The sequence below is a fragment of the Orcinus orca genome, chromosome 18, assembly GCF_937001465.1.
Source record: "Orcinus orca chromosome 18, mOrcOrc1.1, whole genome shotgun sequence".
Classification (NCBI taxonomy): domain Eukaryota; kingdom Metazoa; phylum Chordata; class Mammalia; order Artiodactyla; family Delphinidae; genus Orcinus; species Orcinus orca.
The window spans coordinates 43,274,315-43,288,097 of NC_064576.1; the positions used below are offsets into that span (position 1 = coordinate 43,274,315).

General features: G+C 31.8%; 1 protein-coding gene across 1 annotated transcript in view; it reads right to left on the reverse strand.

Moving 5' to 3' along the window:
- KLHL1 (kelch like family member 1) overlaps positions 1 to 13,783 on the reverse strand; it is a 229,288-nt gene that overhangs the window by 70,374 nt on the left and 145,131 nt on the right. The window lies entirely within an intron of this gene.

The window sequence follows — 13,783 nt, forward strand, 5'->3', positions numbered from 1 at the left end:
TGTATAAATTTGAGAAATGTAGTAAATCTGACTAATAAAATAGAAATCAAAAGAATAAGCTAAATTGCTGATGAGGTATGTTTTAAGGGATTCAGTTAAACATTTCACATTAAAAACATTTACCTTGAACTAGTTCACAACTGTTTATATGATAAAATATAAACCAGCAAACACTGATCTTGCTTCAGTGTTTGATCTTAATGTTTACACTCACATTCAGCTATGTTTCATTTTCAGTGATTAAATATCCCTACATTTACAAGTCAACATTCTTGCGTACTTTCATTTATGCACTAAAGATCATTTTACTTGTAATGTATTACAAGTTTGCAAACTAGGGAAGACATTCCTCAGGGGACTTATTTATTTTGTAGAACATAACCAGCAATGAACCAAATAAATATAAACAACTTGGCAGGAAAAGTTTTGCTAATTGAAGTAAAATGGTATAATTTATGCTCAATTTTTATTCAAAAGTGACAAAGCTGTAATAATATAAATGCTGAGTTAGAATGAATTAAATCTGTTTTTTTGAAGTTATTAAATATATGAGCTAATTTTCATACAACTAAACATTAAGTATTATAAGACTATTATTATTTTTAGAGTAAAAATAAACTGGAATATTCATAAAAGTCATTTGATACTGTTTAGTAACATAAGATAAATTATTTAAACAAAAGTGCTTCTTTTATGCTTAAATGTATTTATGTTTTATTGATATGTTAAATGTTTTATTCAAATATGTACAAATTGAAATTCCAAGGTGAACTAAAGTGTTAAATAATTTCAAAGTCATGTGAATTCTCAAAGCTTGATAGCATTGGGATTCCATGAAATGCCTAACTAAAAATTAAGAGTTGTATGCAAATACCTCTCTCTTATGACTAACTCTTGACAAATCATGGCAAAAGAAATAGGGTAACCTAATACTAATTAACACAATCCCAAGAGACATGTATTTGCAGGTCTGGAATTAAATATCTTCCACTACTTTCTTCTCCAAAACCTTGGTCAAATTCTTTGCATGGTGTTTAAGGTACATTCATCCTTCTCAGAGAAAATCATTGAGAATGTGTGAGGTTAAGGGCCTCTAAGCAATAAAAGGTGTTGGTATTCAAAGGGGAAAGTGAGGACTTGATTTGAGTTTCAAAGTTTCATTGAAACAAGCTAGATGTGTTTTCAACCTCAACACATGGCAGGATTTTTTACTTTTACAGTGTTTTTCCTCTAGCTGCAGTTTTCAGAGGTGAACTATACATTTTATCCTAAAGTTGCTACATCAGAAATAGGAGTGCATTCCTGCTTTCCTTTTTTTTTTTTTTTTTAAATTTAGAAGCTGTGTTAATTTACTACGGCTGCTGAGAAAAATTATCTCAAATTTAGCAATTTAACAAACATGCATTTATTATCTTACAGTTCTGGAGGTCAGAAGTTCAAATTACATTTTGTGCTAAAATCAGGGTGTTGGCAGGGCTTTCTTTTCTTTCAGGAGGCTCTAAAGAAGATCTATTTTCACTCCACTCTTCAATTTTGCTTAGTCAAAAAAAGTTTCATAATAAAAAATAAAGATTTCTTGATTTGTAGAGCTTACTTATACTAATAAATAAGTTGATTATTTTCTTATTCAGACTGTAATATAAATGTTTTGTCTAGTTTTTAATGATCACAAACTTAAAAATATGCTTGCTCTTTTTCTAATGCAAGTTATTAGTGATAATATTCTTTAAGGTATTTTCTCACCAGCATACTTCATTAGTTGACTGTATAAACTTCCCAACTGTATTATACTTTTAAAAATGTATCAGTTTGTTTGTGAGTTCTGTTGTTTTCTTTTGCTTATAAGAGTGTATGTATTCCCTTGGTGGTTTCCTGAGTTAGAGGAAGGACAAAGCCATTCTCTCTGAGCAATGTTACTCTGAGCTGTTCCTTAAAGTAAAGGCAATATTTGTCATCACATAAATTAAAAACAGAATATGAACAAGAGTGGGCTACTGTGCTGGTAAGTAATACAGTTGAAAGAAATAAATAAGGAAAGTTTATTTTAAGACATAGTTACTCTCGGGTTCATGAAACCATCTCTAGTTATCTCAAATGCCTGCAAAGCAGAGGCACAACTCTAAAATGTGTGACTGCAGGCACAATAGCATCCAGATTGCTTTCATAAACTCTCTGTCAATAATCTGAATGACCTTGGAAGATGGCCTCCAGCTGCAGATGAGAACACAGCCTCGCCAACCCCTTGTTTTCAGCCTTTTGAGATCTTGAGCAGAGAATCCAGATGTGCTTTCCTGGACTTCTGACTTACTGTGAGCTAAAAGATGGCACTTGTTTTAATAAGGTCTTTATGGCAATGTGTTATAGCAGAAATAGAGTTTACTTTAATTTGCATTTTAAAAATTTATAAAGTATCTGTTTTCCAAGTTCAATAACATAACTAGAAGGTATTGATACAATATGACTACAAAAATGATTTCCTCACGACAAAACAAATAGCAGGCTCCTTTCTCAAAATATAAAACGGAGAATAAGTGCTCAAGATGTTATTAAAGTGTGGTTCTGGGTCTCTTTGGAGTTGTTCATTCATAGAGCCAAATGTGATTATTTGGAGAAGAAAAATAGGAATTAATACTTGCACGTTCTATTTTGGCATTACAGACAGCAGGACTTATTCCATATCTATAATTCAAATAATTAACAATCTTACTTATCTTGAACACAACACAGAATAAAATGATAGGAGTTTTCTGAACAGACACAACAGATGCCACAAAAATATCCAGTAAAGAAGGTAAAGCTCTTACTCAACTTAACAGAAAGGACCTCAGGTATTCTCACAGAGCCTTTTTACTATAATTTAAACACAATGTTAATAAGCTTAGTTACTTGATTTTCAAGACTTTTTACAAACCTACAAGTCAAAATGATCTGGGGGAGTTGAAAGAAGCAATAGCTGATAGTGAAGGAATAACCAGAAAAAAGAAATATTGTTTTAACTCAAATAGAACAATCATTTATAGCTGTTAAAAAAAAAAACACATTATATAATGACTAAAGAACATTTTGGCCCAATAATAATGGTGATCCTGGTGCCATCAAATCATTTGGAAAAAGTTAAATTAGTCAGATGTATCCTTTTTAAAAAAACAGTAAATATTGAGAAGGATTCTGAAAATTTTTTAAAGCAAAAGATATGTTTCATGATACTTAACATAAGACATCAAGCTTTAAAGAAGGTATTATTATAAAAATTACTTATTTCTTGAATTTTTCATAGAATAAAATTTTCATTGTCTTTCATGTATCTGCATACTTATGAAAAATATAACTTCGAGATAACATTCTTACACTTATATAAAAAAGTATTATTGCAGAGAAAATATTTTTCAAGCACAAATAAAAGTCTTTACTTTTTAGATAATTCGTTATATTTTATTAGGATGGCATTGTAGCATTTCATAATCATCAAAATACTTTCATGTGCACCAAATAAACAACCAATGAAATTCTACATCTCCCCAGTATAAATATTTGTAAAATGATAATAAACTGATAAATAGCTATGTACAGACACTCCCCGACTTTCAATGGTTTGACTTATGAATTCTCTGACTTATGATGGTGTGGAAGTGATATGTATTTGATCGAAATTGTAAGTCGAATTTTGAATTTTAATCTTTTCCCGGGCCAGCAATATGCAGTACAATACTCTCTTGTGAAGGGGGGCAGGACAGTGAGCCGCAGCTCGCAGTCAGCCATGTGATCACGAGAGTAAACAACTGATAACTCTTACAGCCATTCTGTTTTTCACTTTCAGACAGTATTCAAAAAACTACATAAGATTTCCAACACTATACTATAAAATAGGCTTTGTGTTAGATGATTCTGCCCAACGGTAAGCTAATGTAAGTGTTCTGAGAATGTTTACGGTGGGCTTGGCTAAGCTCTGATGTTCTGTAAGTTAGGTGTATTAAATGAATTTTCAACTTACTATACTTTAAACTTGCAATGGGGTTATCAACATGTAATCCCGTTGTAAGTTGAAGATTTGTATAGAGACATAAATGTATATATATCATTAAGCTTAATGCTAGATTTTGAAGTACGTATATACATCTCAAAACCCAAGCATTTTGTTTAGTTTATACTAATTTCACTAAAATCAAGAAATAAAAAAGGATGCCAACTTCTTGGCTCATAACCAAGGGAAACAAAAGTATGGAATATCATTTTAATTATTTGTATTTCATGTAACAGTCCACCTTAATAATTAAAAATTATTATCTTTAAAATCTTAGAAAAAAAATTAAAATTTCTGGAAGTTGGCAAATAAGTAAAATACAAAAATCCATGCAATTTTTAAAAATGAAAATAACCAGATTGTGTACAGAACAGAAGAACCTATTTAAATAGCACCACTAAAAGTAAATTATTTAAAAATAAAATCAGCAAAATAGGTTACAAATCTAGATAAAGAAAAAAAGTAAAACTCTGTTGAATAATATCAGTTTGAATGAATACAAAGAATCATACTAATTTTGAATGAGATGGTTTGTTATTGTGCGAATGATAATTATTATCTTATAATCACAATTTATATAATAATATTTGTACAAGGTATTTATAAAATTATACTTGTGTTTCTCTGGAAATTTGAAAGTCAAATATTAGGATATACATTTTTAAAAGCCAGACATTCTCCAATACAAAGGAATCTTGAGGAAATAATGGCCTACCAGATATTAAAAAGTATTGTGTAACTAGAGATTTTAAAAAGATGGCTTTATTATGAATGAAAATGGCTATATTAATAAATATGAAAAGAAAGCCAGAAATAACTCTAATACATGTGAGTGTAATATAGTAAAAATGGCTGTTCAAATCAGTGAAAAAACATTTTATTATTCAAATAAATAGTGTTAAGATAACCAATTGTCCTCTGGAGAAAAATAAATAACTAGAGTCCTGCCTTACTCGTTACACCAGAATGAGGTTTAGATGAGACAGGGCTAGAGCACAGCACACAGTGCCACAGAAATAGCGTATGTGTGGTTCTTTTCTCAGGGCTCCACATGCATTAACAGGGACGGGAATTTTAAGTAACCTGCCTTCGGTCACACTCTACTACAACCTTAAACATCCTAGAAGATGAAAACGTAGTTGATGAACTTTCACTTCTAGGTGGGCCTAAGATCAAAAGTCCATGAGGGAAAGCATTAGACCCAGAAATTTTAAAGTATATATATATATATGATCACTAACCACCTCAATATAAAATATAGTTACATCAAAGATAAACCAATTTAAAAAACCCAAAGACTGAGAACATTAACAACAAAAATGTTTTATAAATATAACAAGGAGTGAATTTCCTTGATATGTAAAAAGCTTATATAAATCAAGAAGTAAATTAGAAACATTAAAATAGGAATACACTAATGAAATTAGCAGGTAATTAATAGAAAATCAATATGAATACCATGTAAATGTTGAAAGATTTACTTAAGCTTTCCTAAAATTAAATAATAATTTTATTAAATAATCTTAATAATTTATTAATAATCTTAATAATCATTAAATTTACAAAAAATTTAGAAAATGTATAATTTTGATATTCACATCAAAACCAACTGGTTGATATTAAATCAATGCAACTATTATGGGAGGTGTGGAGTGTGTGCATGTGTGTGTAATAAAATACATGGAGCATTTAGGAAATGGAGGAAGTTGAATTTTTGATTTGTAACTTCCTATTTTAAAGAGTTTGCCATAAATACATCTTAGTTCTGTTATTAAGATACTAATTCATTATTTTTAAAAGCAGTTTTTGGTGTTGCTAAAGATGTCATAGGAAAGAGACTTTAAAAAAGTAACTCAAAGCTTGTAGTTATTATTTCTATCATTATTACTAAGCCACCTTTTTTACAGTAAAAAGCTCATGTATTAAAATAACTTTATAGCAAAAGAACACATTAAAACATTATTACAAGTATACTTTATTTTTTCATTTTCTTAATAACTGTTCACTGAACATAAACTCATACTACTTGAAATTTTCCAATTATTTATTTTTATAACTAACATTTGCATAAATTAAACCAAGCCCTTGTTATTTATATTATTATTAAAATACTCTTTTAAGATACTTCTTAAAAACCTTTTGAAAAGTTTAAAAACTTTTCAAAATACTTTCCATATAATATTTATTAGAATTTTTCTACCCTTTTTGAATGAAAGAAAATGTCAGCACTTGTGAATGAAAGGAAAAATGACTATTATGACAACTGAGTTCTAGTTGTAGTATTACTGAGTGTATGACACAAACAAAAGTCACTCAAATGCCTTTTCATCAGTATAGTAAAAAAACATGAGCGCTCATTGATCTCCACCTAAACTATAAACTCTTGGAAAGTACATTTTTGTCTTTTTCATAAATGAGCACCCACCCTTACAAAGATATATTAATTGAAGGCTCTCTATGACCTACTAAGGTTTATTAAAATTGAGGGTTTATATTAGTACCACATTAGGTGAAAATGCAGTGACTTCTACTTATGTCTAAATATTTTGTTTGTTTTTGCGGTACTCGGGCCTCTCACTGTTGTGGCCTCTCCTGCTGCGGAGCACAGGCTCGGGACACGCAGGCTCAGCGGCCATGGCTCACGTGCCCAGCCGTTCCGCAGCATGTGGGATCTTTCCGGACCGGGGCACGAACCCGTGTCCCCTGCACGTGTCCCCTGCAGTGGTTGAGAGGCGGACTCTCAACCACTGCACCACCAGGGAAGCCCATGTCTAAATCTTTTACTTCTCCTTCTCTGTGAGTTTCTATCATGGAAGTAAGCTGAGGTAGCCCTGCGAACTCTCTCTTTCTTTGACAGAGAAGAACCACGCATTGGAGGATTAAGATCTAGTACTTATGAAACATGCATAAACACACACAGGCTTTTTTCCCTGTGGGTTTGTAAAAGGAGACTTGATTTAGAAAAAGAATGTACTTATGTATTGAACATTCACTGGGAGATTGATCAAAAAGAATGTACTCACTAAAAAGAATTTATAATTATGATGGCATTTTATCATAATACACTAATTTATTACTCAATCCGCATTCATTGAAAGATGTACACAATGTACAGTTAAGTGGTGCAAATCCTTTGACCACTAAAAGGCAAAATAAAGTTTTTACTAGACTAAATTTTGAAGAATTTAACTTATAATTTTAACCCTGATCCATCCTCAGAAGAGACACTGGAAATGGTTACAGCCAAGATAGTCACTAAGCTTTGTGTCTTTCTAGTGAAGATGAGCCCATGAAAGAAAACTTCACTGACAAGCGATTCAATTTTTAACTGAGAGAACCTTCCTTCACTCTTTATTACAGAACATAGCTTCTAGGAGCTGAAAGTCCTTTGTCTGCAGACTCATTGAGAACAATGTAAACAACCAGAATTTAATTTAACACATGAGCATCTTTCCTGATTCTAAAGACTGTCAAGGAAGCAGTTACCTTGACTTTACTTTGTTCTTCCCCTGAGACCCTTGGGGAAGAGGTATGGTTCTTCCCTAAAATATCTCTTAGCAGCCTGATAAGTCAACACCTATTCCAGAAGAAAACTCTTTGTGTCTGTAAAACAAACTGGGTTTAGGCTGACATGACGTTATTCGTAATTTTGAGTTGTTTCTACAGCTTGGTGCAAACTGATGACCTTGAAATGGTAATCTCCAATGATATATTTCAAGTTCAATGAAAACGTACTGAAGTGGAACTAAAGTGACTGAATGGAGTTACTGAGGCAGACATTAAATAGTAGTCCTCAAAAGGGTAAATATGAAAGAATAAGTTTTCTTTTATTATATTGCTCTTCTTCAGAAAAAGTCATACAGTATTTTAAAGTTATTTCCCCCACCTAACTGCAAATGCTTAAATTTCTCTGGCACAGTATTGTAAGTGAATCATTTTATTAAAGCCATATGATGATCACTACTGAGCTAAATGCTTTAGAAATTATCCAGTTGTAGAACTGCAGTATGAAAAGCTGTTTTTTAAAAGTTCTTGATAGTGCAGTTTGTTCAGTTCAAGCCAAGGAGTAAAAATCAGGTCAAGATGGTTAATTCCACCTATCTATTTCAATTTCCATTTTTGCCTTTCAACAATACAGGCAATGATGGAAAGTGTGATGAGACAAATTCAGGATAAAATGATCTGGCCAAGTCCTTTGAATAGAAAGAGAGAAATATCAGTTCATCCCTACAGTTAGATAATTTAAAAATTTTACATTTATGAAAATCCAAGGTACCCATTAAATAGTCAAACATCATAATATGCTCAATAATATGCTCAATAATAAAATGATTCAATAAAATAATTTCAAGGAAATTTTTACTTCATAGTTAAGAATTAATGCTTTCTCTCCTTTTACATTTTTTTTCACCAAGATTCCTGTTATTGTTAACTATATTAAAATTTGCTTTGAGTTCACATGAAAGATGTAGAGCTGTCTGATCAGACACCTGGTTGTTAATGAAAATCAGTAATTGACATGTGGCTGCAAGAAGGCCATTAACAAGGAGGCAATGCAAACATGTAGAATAAAGGATGGTTTTAATTCTTTCTCCTGTCCACTCAGTCAATCACAATCTAAGGGAAGAGTCACTGCTATTGTTGTCTTGACATGCCATCAGCATGCTTGACGTATATCTTTAACTAGGCTCCAATTGGTGTTCACAGTTAGCATGCATAAGGTAAACAGAACGATGTAATGATACAGTTTTCTTATTTTTTTTCTGTTTTACCTCTAAAATTTATCAATTTGAAAGATTCTCAACTTTTAACTCTTTGTTAACTCTTTCTTTGGAACTAAATAGTCTCTTATAAATGCCTTAGTCTAAGCTTGAGGGACCCCTGCTTGCCTGCTGCCATGCTGGATGCAGGACAGCAGAGTGGGACTGCCTTGTGTCAAAAAGAGATCAGTGCCTCTCAGAATCTTGATTCCCCTTTAACCAAAGCCAAGGAGGGCTTCTTATTCATACACTTGTTCCTGTCAGTCTTCTACCCTAACATTCTAGTCCTCTTTCTCTGCAGTATGATCGTACAATATCTCCTCAAATATAGACGGTCCTAGCTTTGCATGGTTCTGGTGTGAATAAATTTCATTTACCATGGCTTAGTTAAATAAAACAGCCCCTCCCAATTTTAGTTACCACAGCATATTAACTGTGAATCACTGCATAAAATACAAACTTTGCTACTAGCTCTTCAGTCCACAAATCACTACTTAAACAACAGATGTACCTCATGATCAGTAACAAATCACCTCACTTTTTCCAAAGCCTGCAGGTGATTGGTCATTGAACTTCTGTTGCTGAGTTCATGCACAGACCCCTGTGTTGCTTTTTTGTCTCCTATGATAAACTCACTGTCATTTAAAAATAAAAAAAGATAATTGAAGAAAGTATTTGCCAACAAAGAAGTTAAGTGGAGCATATAAAGAAAAAGGTGAGAACACTGAAAGTGATATTACAGTAGATACACATACTTCCATACCCAGTTGGTTGAGGATAGCTCCTGGAGCTTTGTTTGCACAGTTGGGCTTCCTGTGTAAGGGTCATGCAGTCTGAGCTTGCTCCCAGCACCTCAAAGAATGCTCCTAAGAGGATAAACAGGTAGACCAGAAGGCTGCTTATGGTGGGACATTGTAAACATGTACAGAAACTGTCCACTCCAGCTGCCAATAAATTAGAGTTGGGTCAAGGGAATATACATTTGGCACCACAAGTTTCCTAGAAATATGATATGGAGATTTATTTTCTGCAGTAACAGAGGTTGGAAATTTTTTTTTTCCATGAAGGGCCAGATAGTAAAAAACAGAGCCTTTGTGGGTTTCCTTATGGGTCTCTTTGTTGCAACCATATGGGCATTATAGAGTGAAAGCAACTGTAGACAATAGGCAAACAAATGAGTGAGTCACAATTAAATTTTATGGGCATTGAAATTTGAATTTCACAAAATGCTAATATTCACTAAATTCACCATGAAGTATTATTCTTTGTTTGATTATTTTCAACTCTTATAATGTATAAACCAAAGCCATACAGAACAACCGGTGGGTTAGCTTTGGCTTTTAGTCCATTGTTTGCCAGTCCTTACTCTTAAAATACCAATAAAATATAAATATTTGGAGAAAAAGACACCCAACAAATGTTTATTGGTCATAATAAATCAAAGAACTCTTCCTTTTAGAAAAACATTTATTAAATTTTCATATAGCAATTTGTATATAAGATTTAACTAATCAGGGTGGCCTTTCTCAGCCAACCTTCATAAAAATAGCAGCACTGTTCCCTTATCCTGTTCTTCCCATCCCCCTTTTTTTACTTTTAGTTATATTTCTTGATAACTAGTCATTGCATAAACTAAACTAACTTGTATATTTGTTCTTAATCTGCTGAATATAATTTAAACTGCAACAGACCAGGGACTTTTGCTGTTTGGTTTACCAGCACTGAGAACAGTGACTGGAGATTAGTAGGTGTTCAGTGAATATTTGTAGCAGAATTAGATAATCCAAAAAGATGAATTAATAACCTGGGAACCCAAGAAATGCTGGGGAACTGGCAGTAGAATGGATACAATTGTAACCCAATTTCATAATTAGTACTTTCCAATTTGGGGGGCAGAGATTTAAAAAATCAACAAAATCTATTTTATTTTCCTAATTTTGGGAAAAAAGTAATATTAACAGAACAATCAGAAAGTCACATTTTCTGTTCAACACGTGAGTACCTATAAAAATTAGTTTAATTTAATAGAATTATAATTAGACTGCCAAACATATGAAACCATTATTATTCATGCCCGTGCTTCAAAGGTAGACCTAGGCAATGGTCACCCTTACAGATTCCTGTAAAGAAACCACTTAAAAGGAAATTGTAATTATGTACAACAAAAAATACCTCTGACTAGAATGTAATGACGATAGATCAAGTAAAGATTAAGAATAGTATAATATGTGAACATAATTTATTTGTATAATTGGTATAAAACATATTTATTTGATTATAGTAAAGAATAATAGCTGTTTTAAAATTCTTTTAATCTGATAAATATTAAATTGATACTGACATTGAAATTTTGATATATATAAAATGTAGAAAACAATGGTTAATATATAGGGTTAAAATATATATGTGCAAATCAGATGTGCAAAAGCATAACTATATTTTTTATAGGTATACACATGTTGTTCATTAACTTCCTTTCAAAAGGAACTTTGTCTAAAAGTCAAAAGCTTACTAATGAGACCTTTCTTGGCTGGATTTGTTCTGTGAACTGTAAAAGTCTTAACCCTGAAAACTAGAGTTTTAAATGTGAAAAAATTTGCCAGCACTGAATAATATGTAACATTTCAAAAGATTACCTCCACCATTATTTATTGAGTCAGCATTCAGTTAAGTTTTTTACATGTGTCCTTGTCTTGATATTTGTCATGGTATCTCAAAGAGGTATGTGATATTATTGTCATTATATATATGAGGAACACCAACATATGGAATACTTAATTATGTTGCTAAAGAATACAAGGCTCACACAGCTCTGTTATAATTTTACTAAAATAAGTAAACATCACTCATCAAGTGGTATTTGGGGTTGTTAGTGAGGAATTAGGCTTTAAAGTCTGTACACCAGCCAAAAGTCCTAAAATAACTAAAATTGTTTTCATTAAAATCCCTTACATTTCTACTGAATGCACATTAATATGGACTTAGACAAATATACACACAGATATATAGCTGTACTTTGAAAAGTTTAAATTTAGTATGGAAACATTCTTTGTTGGGTATTTCTTTGTTGTTGATACAAAATAAAATACCTAGTTTTCTTTTGTATAGTTTGTTCTTATATAAAATTAAAAGTAAGTAATTAAATGCATAATGGTACTCCCAGCACAACACAGATACTGGAACTTTCTGAGGCATCAGCATTTTCACTTCTCCCATCTCTTGCTTACTCCAGAGAAATTGAGGTTGACATCACACCTCATCATTGAAATGATTATCTCTATCTCTCTCAGCAGGTATGGTTGGATTCCTTGAGTAATATGTATAGTTAATATGACTCAAGTGTAATAGAGTAAATTAAATGTGCTTATTCCCTGTGATATTTATTCATGAATTTTGCTCTTGGTATTAAATCATCTCTTGATGGGTATATCATTATGTGTATAGATCATTATCTACAAGTCTACATGAGCATTTCTGAACCACATTAGTGCTGCATGATCTTAAAAGGAAATTTTAAAAGTCAGGCATCAAGACTACCTGAGTGTGAAACAGAAATAACATAAAATTCTTCAAAAGCTTTGACATTAAATAAAAATACATCTGATAATTCCAGTATATCAAAGAATATTTCATATGCATTAAAAAATCCCCAAAAGCCCAGGTTGTTATCCAACATGTGAAATGTTATTACTAGTAGAACAAAAAACATGAAGAAGCAAATAGGTTTAGTAATGAATAGCCATAGAGAAAACAGCATATTTTTGTGAATTATTTACTCATATATTTGTATGGTTTTCAAGAAGCAAGAAGATTTTTTTCATGATTTCTTTTCCACGCATATTTTTTGCAAGTCATGTTATAATGTCTATAACATTGGTTAATGTATCTCTTATTCATGAAAGTGCAGTGGTCACAAAATGTTACTTGTACATGATTGCTCACAGCAGTTTTACCTATAATAGCTAAAACTGGAAATATCCCAGGTGTTCATCAGCAGGAAGCTGGATAACCAGCTTACTATTAAGGAATTCAAAGGAAAGAATAAATTATTGATACACATAACACCATGGTAGAGTCACCAAAGTATGCTAGTTGACAGAAAGTTTAGATAAAGGCATATGAAATGTGTGATTGCATTCATATGAAGTTTAAGAATAGACCAAACTATTTTAAGCAGAAAGAAATTCAGAGAAATGGTTGTCTTGGAGATGTGGAAGCTGGGGACTAACTAGGAAGGGATATGAGGGAGCTTGCTGAGGTAATGGCAATGTTTTCTATCTTGTAAGGACTTTGAATTACATAAATATATGTATTTGTCAAAATTCATTTAAAAGTACATTTAAGATTTGTGCATTTCATTGTATGTTAATATTGTCCAAAAGCTCTAAAATAATATTGAAATCTAGTTAATAATATGATGATGTGTCCAGTATGAAGTGTACTTATGTCTACAACCTTGAAATGTATTAAAAATATGATAGATGAGTAGAGGAATAATAGTTGGATAAATATGTGTTAAAGCAAATGTAGCATAATTTTAACTGTAAAATCTAGCTGAGTATGTGGAAGTTAACTGAATGATTCTTTTAAGTTTTATATATGTTCAAAAATTTTGTATTATTTTGGGAAAATGAAAACAGATGTATTTAATATAACTGGATTGGTATAATAAAAGTGGCAAGAACACAATGCTAAGATATAGATGAGGGATAAATAAGGCTAACTGAGAAGCCATGGGTGAGAGAATATTACAATAGGGTTAGACAAGCAAAGAAAGAGGGATAAAAGGAAAAAGACACTGAAGCATCAGATAATATATATATGTGTGGGTAGTACTGCAACCAGTGTGGTGCTTCATATCTGAGGAAGTGAGTTGTGAAATTTGGTAAAGATTAAAAGTATCCTTCAAGACATTTATGGTGGAGAGAAAAATAGGAAAAAACTGCTGGTTAAATTTGTAATGATAGCTGGTGAAGGATAGATGTTGCACTGGTAAAGAATA